Source organism: Lycium barbarum, chromosome 12, assembly GCF_019175385.1.
Source record: "Lycium barbarum isolate Lr01 chromosome 12, ASM1917538v2, whole genome shotgun sequence".
Classification (NCBI taxonomy): Eukaryota; Viridiplantae; Streptophyta; class Magnoliopsida; order Solanales; family Solanaceae; genus Lycium; species Lycium barbarum.
In genome coordinates, this window is record NC_083348.1 from 632,314 (window position 1) to 640,881 (window position 8,568).

The 8,568-nt window shown below is 35.4% G+C and overlaps 1 long non-coding RNA gene across 2 annotated transcripts; it reads right to left on the bottom strand.

Annotated features, from left to right (window-relative positions):
• Window positions 1-521: 521 nt before the first annotated feature.
• On the bottom strand, window positions 522-8,248 carry LOC132623177 (uncharacterized). 2 transcript variants are annotated; one of them, XR_009576113.1, is made up of 6 exons: window positions 8,082-8,248; window positions 7,431-7,628; window positions 5,337-5,371; window positions 4,988-5,048; window positions 1,361-1,480; window positions 522-750 (listed from the first exon to the last, which is right to left on the bottom strand). It is a non-coding gene; the product is annotated as an uncharacterized LOC132623177 (long non-coding RNA). The 2 variants fall into 2 exon arrangements; XR_009576114.1 differs by lacking the exon at window positions 1,361-1,480 and having other exon boundaries at window positions 533-750; window positions 8,082-8,232.
• Window positions 8,249-8,568: the final 320 nt, after the last annotated feature.

An 8,568-nucleotide genomic window follows, 5' to 3' on the forward strand; every position in this document is an offset into this window, starting at 1 on the left:
ATAAAGACTTTTGTATCACACGTGACATATTTTAAATTCTAAATGCTGATTTTAGAATGGAGTTTCGTTATCAATTTAAATTAAAAGTTAATACATAAAAAATTCTAATATTGATATATTACAAATTCAGTATATATGTTCCTGGGTTAAAAAAAAAAAACCGCGGCCGTAGTTTGGAAAACAAAATAGTTGTAAGAATAGTAGATATCTAACATGGAACCAACACACATCGTGCGTATAGGGTAGTTGGTTTCTCAGTTAGTTTTTGTACTCTTTGTGAATTTGCATTTTATTTTTTATTTTTAAATTGAAATTGGCTCCTTACAGTTTTTTTTTCTTCTTATTTTGTATTTTTAAATTCTGATTTTTGTGGTGATGACACTTGTCATCCTACCATGCTTTTGGCTCTCCTATTATATATAAATAGATTATGGTAAATTTGTTCACACTTCGCGCAGTCACATAAAAAAAAAAAAAAAAAAAAAAACTAACGCCAAATGAGGAAGAACATTGTTGAAGAGAGTAAAAAAATCAATATTTCCATCAATTAAGTGTGTTTCCACCAAAAGCAGTTTTCACATCTCTTCTTAAAGAGAGTAAATTTATGGTAACACTACTAGAAAGGTTCTAGACCAAAGAGTAGCCAATTATCGGGCATCTTCAGAACATTATTGTTACTTGACCAGCCATCAAGGGAAGCAAATAATCTCATCTTCCATGAGATAGACTCCTTGAGAAAGGTATTAGAACCTGCCAATTACAGGACGAACCCAAGCAAGATACCTTGCCTAATCATTACAATGACTTTGGTGCTAAATAAAGAGAGAGTTTGATGTGTTACACAATATTATAAAGTATTTGCACAAAATTAGAATGAAAAAGTGCATTTTAGGTCCAAAACTGCAAAACTAACATGCATGAGAGACCTCTCCAGCCTGTTAAAGATAAGAGAAACACTGTAACAATTAATCTTCCCTTGCCCCACAATCAACTCAAGTTTGATTTACCAATGCTAGAAGTCGATTCTCCACTTCAGTAACCGGACAAAATGTTTTTCCCGACATGTTGTAGCCACAGAATAGTAGTACCCCCACTATTCTCAAATCCTAGTCCGCCTTTGAGTTACGGTCTTATATTTCATGTTTTTACAGGGAAAAAGTTATAAGGACTAAATGTCTTTCACCAAGCTACTATTGCTCATAAACTACATTACTGTGAACTTAAACAAACTGCAAATAAACTACATTACTGTGAACTTAAACAAACTGCAAATACTACTAAACAGCATAAAACAAAAGTAAAAGGGACAAATGCAAAATATAGAGTTCTTTAGACATTGGAAAAAGGAAAAATTGCCTACCTGAAAGATAAAAAGGAGGAATATTACACGAAGCTTGTATTTTCCTTTTGACTCGATCACTTGATGCAGCAATAATCTGGTTACGATTTAAATTTCTTCTATCTCCTTTCAAATAATTCTCTTGCAAACAGTTAAATTAAAAATGAGAAGACTTAATAGGAAGTTGAATGTAGTTTGATATTTACGTTATAACATGATTGACATGTTACATGTGGAGAGCAATGGATTTATACTTCATTCATTACCAGCCCTTACTAACACCATTAAAGTATTTCCCCTGGACGTAACTTTATATTTTTTCACGTAGAATATTTAAAGTCCAAGCAATAAGGATATGGACATGATCACAAATCTTCAATCCTCATGACCTTGTTCCTAACCAAGCATAAAAGAAAAATGTTCACATTAGAAGAAAAATTTGTTACACTTTTAACTTCCCAAGATATCCAAACAAGCTTTCTTCTTGATTTTTTTAGACAACAATCATACAACTCCCAATATTGATAAAATTCAATTAGTTCAATCATTTACATTGTTTTCATCTATAAGTTATCCTTTAATATGTCGATCTCATACAGTAAGATAAGAAATGTGTAATGCCTACTCTTGTAGTTCAATCTCTTGCTTTTATTGTTAGGCACGTGTTTCGCAAGCATTTTAGGGAGTTTATTTATGAAAATCAAAATTTGATAATCTTAACATTTAACTATTGCTAAACTACACACATCTATACCGTATAACATGAAATATAGAGAACAATCATTTAACACTATAACGTAGCATAGAACTGTAACACCCCGCATCTTGAAACTAAGTTTAAGCTCATATCATTAGAGTTCTAGTGGAAACACTGAAGGTTTGAACGTTTTGCGAAAATGGTTGATAGATCTATTTCGGGCAGCGATAACTCCTTGATCGGTTTGGAATTTGGGAAAGTACCCTCAATGAAGTTGTAGTATGTAGAAATACCTTTCTAACGATATAAGGACCAAGCCAATCAGAGATCGGAGCAAGGAGATATGATCGTCTCAATATGGCTAATAGTAAGACACTTGAAGTCCTATAGAATCGGCTAAGTTTTTGATACGTCTGCCTTCCAGTCAAATTTCGTGAAAATCCGTTGGGAATTTGAGAAAACTTCCTTGATGAAAGTTGTATCCCTTTGAAATAGCTTTCCAACGGTATATTATGGGGGTCCAACGGACATCTGTGCAAAGAGTTATGCCCATTTTTACTGAAGCCTGTTCGCTTGAAAATTTTGGCTGCGTTACGGTGACGTTACGGGCCGTAACAGTGAGCCGTAACACACCAAAAATTTCCAGAACCTCACTGGAAATTTGCACCAAGGTACGGTACCAAGTTACGGTCCGTACTTCGTGTTACGGGACCGTAACATGGAGCGTATTTTGGTCCGTAAGTACGTTTCGGGCCACCTGACTTCGAGAGGACATAACCCTATCATAAATTGGGAATTTGGGAAAACTCAAAGAACGAAAGTTGTAGATAATTGAAATACCTTTCCAACCATAGGTCGTGGGCTCACAGGTGACATCGGGATAGGGATATATGGACGTTTTAAGACAGAAAGGTCCCAACCCGATTTCAAGTTGGGTCAAACCCATTTCCCCTTGGTATTTAAAGGAAATGTTAACCCTCGCAGCCACATTTCATCACATTTTAAAATTTTAGAGAGAGAGAGAGGGGAGAGTTAGAGAGAGAAAGTAGAGAATCAACCAAGTTGAAGGCCCCGAATCCCGAGGCTCGTGAAGGATAAAATGTAGTACAAGTTGTTGCCGTCATTCTAAGCTAAAAATCGAACTTGGGGATGTTGATTTCGTGGTGACTACTCATAAAAGGTAAGGTTTCTACTCCCTAATCATTTATAGTTGTGAATTGATGAATTCTTGGGAGAATAATAATTGGGTTTGATGAAGAGAATTATATGAACTATGCTAGAGTTGTTGGATTGTTGACTTGAGATTGTTGTATTCATATGGGTGATGAAGAATGATATTAATTACATCTAATTGAGATTGTAGAATTAGCTAGAAGTAATAGCATGGGGATTTGGTGAAGAAAACACCATTAATGAGGGTTGTGGAGCTTCATGTCCACCAAGTGTTTGATAAAATGCTTAGATGAACAAAACATGGATATTGTTGCTAATATAGAATCCCTATGACCTGTATTGCTATAGATTAAAGTTGAAGGGATTGGAGGACATTGTGATACGCTCAAAAGCAGGAAGTTAAGGTATGTAGAACTTCCACCCACATGTGGGAATCTCTACGTTTTTCCCCATGATCCGTTTCGTAAAATCTATGAAGTTCAAATCCTAGGGCATAAAACCCAACATATTGGTAGCCCGTAATTATGTATGTATGTACATGAATTTTGTATCTATGTTCGTTATTGTATTCCTAATCTTCCATTACGGATAGTAGGAATCCTAGCTTAATCCATGAATCATGAATTCTTCCTCATGTGTTCTCATTATGTTCATATGAAACTGTATGATTTTATTTTGCAAGTTACAAACATGTTTTCAAGTCAATTACAAATATATGATTATAAACTATTGTATTACTCATAAATCAAGAACATGTTTACAAGCTATTTCATGAAACCATGTTTACAAGTTATTTCGTGAAATCATGATTACAAGACAAGTACAAGTAAATTCACGAAAGTCATGGGCTTCTTAGCCAACTATATTATGTTCATGTTTTGGGAGTTGCACGAATTACCGAGAAGGCTCAGATAGCCTGAAACTATGTAGCCACCATAGGACAAGGATCGCTCCGCCCAGTTAGGACGATACCTTAATTTTACACTGAATGAATCCATCAGGCACGTTACCACCTTATACCCTGGCAAGGTATAGGGGCTCTGCTGGTCCGACGAGGTACCAGACTCCACGTATCCACGTGGTGATATCATGTGTCGGTTTATGAAATGCTCTCCCTACTTATCATGTTTTTACTTATGTTATATATATACGTATGTACACATGCTCATGTTCATGTCCAGGTTTTCAGTTTCAGTTCTTATCATGTTATTCTATGTCCCATGTTGTTTCTTTCGGTTACTTTACATACCAGTACATTCAATGTGCTGACGTCCCCTTTTATTGCCCAGGGGCCTGCATTTCACGATGTAGGTACGGATTTACAGGACGACGCCTCTGCTCATTAGGATTTGCACGTACCAACTTATTGGTGAGCCCCATCTCATTCGGGGTTTAGACATTGTATTTCTTTATTTAGTTTTGCATCTAAAGGTATGCTGGGGGCCTTGTCCCAGTAAGTATGTTTTCCAGTCAGACTCATGATAGAGGTTTCATAGACTAGACAAGTCAGTTATGTCATGTCAGACATTTGGAGTCGTATAGCCAATTTGGCTCACTCATGTTTAAACAAGTATTCTATTAAGTATTATGACTTACCATGTTTTATAAAGGCTCATCATGCATTCACGTTATATTCCGCTTATGTTATGTATCATGATGATTCAGCAGGCCATGTGGTTCGCTCGGTCACATGCAGTCAGGCACCAAGTGCCGTGTTACGTCCAGGCCGTGGTTCGGGGCGTGACAAGAACATTAAAACAAAAGAGTGCCTAAATTACCTCTTACAGTCGAGGCAATGCACTGTTCTTCCCATCTCAAACAACTTTCACTTCCAAAAACCTGTTAAATTGTGATCGTTAAGTTCCAACTAAATGAATCACATATTGGCACAGAAATCAACAACAACAATGTGCTATTTTGAAGCCAGAGACACATAATTCACTTACAATGGCTTGGTTAAACATATCAAAAAGTCTCAAGAAAATGATTTCAAGAGTACTCAATAATTTATATATCTAATGTAAAGGAATAGTGCAATAAAAATACAAATGCAAGCAAGTAGAATATGTGACCATAAATGTCGCACATACACATACCAATATCGTCCATTAGAAGTGAAAAATATACCTCTTAGATTCCTGATGAGAGCTCTGTTGTAGGGCCTGTAAAAGAAGAGTCCAAAAACACTTCAGTTGTCATATAATGAAATACCTTAGATGCATAATGATGTTATTGTGCCAAGTCAATAACATGAATATTATATTATCTAAAGCTAGAAAAAATATGTGAAATTGAGAAATTTAGAAGTTTGAAAATAAATCTTCAACTACAGATACATCCATATCCGACATTTTCCAACAACCCAATCGAGAGGACATTTTTTTTTAAAGGAGCTCACGAGAAAGAGCAGTCGAAGCAACCAAATCAGAGTCCTAGAACATAGGTACAAACGATTGCATGCAAAATCAGAAGAAACAGAACGGGCCTGAGTGGCGTTCTTTCTCAAGAAGACAACCTTTTTTCCTTTAATAGGCTATGGGTTTCTGGATTTTGTAGCTTCAGGAAATTGTAAAGGCTCAATGAAAAAAGAAGAGAGAGTGATTGCAGGCAAAATTAAATCAGAGCTTGGTTCCTCTGTGGAAGATTAGTGAATGCAAAGGTAGCTTCTAGAAACGGTTGACCTCAATATAAGTCAAAGTTGAAAGGGGCAAAATTAAGAACTTAAATTGAGTTCAATTAACAATGCTTACACTGCAGCTTAAGTATATTCAGCTCATGTGAAGAAGATCAAATAATTTGGATAGAAAATAACAAGCAGCTTTTGCTTTACAATAACTCCAAAAACTCCTGTGGGTATCTGACTTGCAATATGTTCTCTTGAATGGGTAGCAATTCTTGCATATTGTACAGGATCAACACTTGCACCTTCTCCTTACAACTCAAATCATTTTCCTGTAAAACTGCGAAAAGCATGATTAGGCAAAAATAAGTTGCAAGGAATAGAAATATGTTAGAAACTACACCAAATTCCCATTAGTCTTTCTGGTAGCCCTTGGAAAGGGTAAAATTTATGAATTGGGCACTGCTGGATCCTACTTTCCTCCCCACACATACTTAATTGATTTGTTGTATCCAGTATAGTGCAGTCAAGCTAAAAGTCAAGTGCTCGACAACAAAAATAGTGTAGCTCATATGAATTTCAACGGAATTCTCAGAATCAATGGTAATTTCTTGACAATCCTAGATTATTTATTACATTTATTTTGATTAGATATAATCTGCAATCTCTGCAAGAAAGTGTTAATTAGTATTGATTTAAAGTGGTATTCTCACTCTAAAAGGTCAAAAAAAAAAAAAAAAGAATTACGAATTCCAAAAGCATGGTATCTTCATTTTTTAGATTGCCAAAGCAGTCCCGGATGCGAATTCAGAATTCAGAAATAATGAAATAACAGACTCATGGGTGATAATTGAGGATTCATTTCAGCGCGATCATATAAAAAACTACTAATATCTCACGTTTTTATTCATCAAGCACGGGCCATTGAAAACGCATCTTTCCGAATGGCTATATAATAATGCATTACATATCTTGCACGTCAAAGCGAGCATAAAGAGCCAAAGGCAAATATAAGAAACGTTTACATGGAATCCTGAAGTTTTCTGGTGCATCTATGTTTAATGTTACTGTTTTAATGTGAGAGGTGAATGCAGGACGTGGAAGGAGAAGGAGAATTGAAAGTCATATTAGGATATTTTTGACATTCAATTAAAAGCTTTCGGAAGGGAAAAACAAAAATAAAAAGAAAACCACATGTCTTGAACAGTGAGAGAGCTTAAATTAGTTATCCTGCCTGTTTGGAGAACAACAATAGAACTAATGATTTTACTTCGCTAAAGTGAAATTTCTCATGCTTTAACCATAAAACATACTCATTAAAGAACAAATCTTAAGTAAAATTACACAGTAATAGCACAATATACCACTGAAAGAAACTTCCTAGAGAAGATCATTTTATCCCGGACACAGTATCTTAATGACACCGCGCATAGCGGGAGCTACTTAGTGCACCGGGATGTATTTTTAGGACATCCTTCATGAAATTGCAAGAAAATAAAATTCACTCACATAATCAACTTAGAATAAACAAAGCATAGGAAAAGAATGTAAGCTAATGTTTTTCAATAATTGAGACCAAGAATAGGAATTACAAAACTTACCCGAGGAAAACGCCATATCAAAAACAATTCTGATCACTGAAGACACTTTAACACCACCAGGATGTAAATTGCAGATCGTCTATCACAGTAAAATCTCCGAAGAAGCACTTCAATCCCATCTAACTGTCCATAAACCTATCTGAAGTTGTAATGTTTTTGCTCTAGGTACATGTTACTACGCCTTGCTTATCCCCAAAACTGGAAAATTACCCCGCAGGTGAAAGGAATACATCAAGAATGAACAAAAATTCGAGCTTCAAGATAATGCTAACGGCAGAAAGAGGAAAGCAAGGGAAAAATAAGTTAATTTAGGCATTTTATTTCCCTATTTGATTCATCTGTTAAATGATTTTGGACATGCCTATGCTAAAAGAGCTGAGTTATACTCAACTGCAGAAAACCTGTAAAAAGGGGAAAGCAAGAAAAAATAAATTAATTTATGTATTTTATTAAACACCCTTAGTGCATCAGTGTGCAAATTGGATACAGTCATATGAAACTATCCAAAAGAACATAGAAATTACCACTAGCTACAATCCAGTGCATTAAATCAAGGCTAGAACAGAGAAAAACTCATCAGAGTAGTACAAATTAAAGCAGGGACAACTGGAAATTGAAGTTGAGAAATTTGAAGGAAAAAAAAAAACTCACCAAAATAGATAGATGGCACTTTGAAAAAGTGAAGAAGAGAGAACCCACCACAAAGTTGAGATACTCTGAACTTGAGCAATACAACGTAAAATCAAGAATAGAGTCACGTCCTTAGTCTTCAACTAAGCGCACGTGCGGCACTTGACAACTCGCTTACGTTCTTGCACAACTTGCTCACGATCTTGCTATGCCAAGTCAGCCTAGATTACTACACTTAAGATCACTAAGGGAATAGTAGGTGAATAAGACAAGAGAAATTTGCTAGAAGGAAGCTTTTTATTATAGAAGAGTTGATTGATTTTTGCTTGATGGTTTTTTCAAATGAATTACCCTCCTATTTATACTACTCACCTAGGGACTAATATGTAAATAATAATAATTATACAAGTCCCTACATATTTACTAATAAGCCCCTATTCTAGAAATCTCTACACAACTAGAGTATTCCAAGGACTTTCTATGCAAATCCATGAAATTCTAGGGTCTT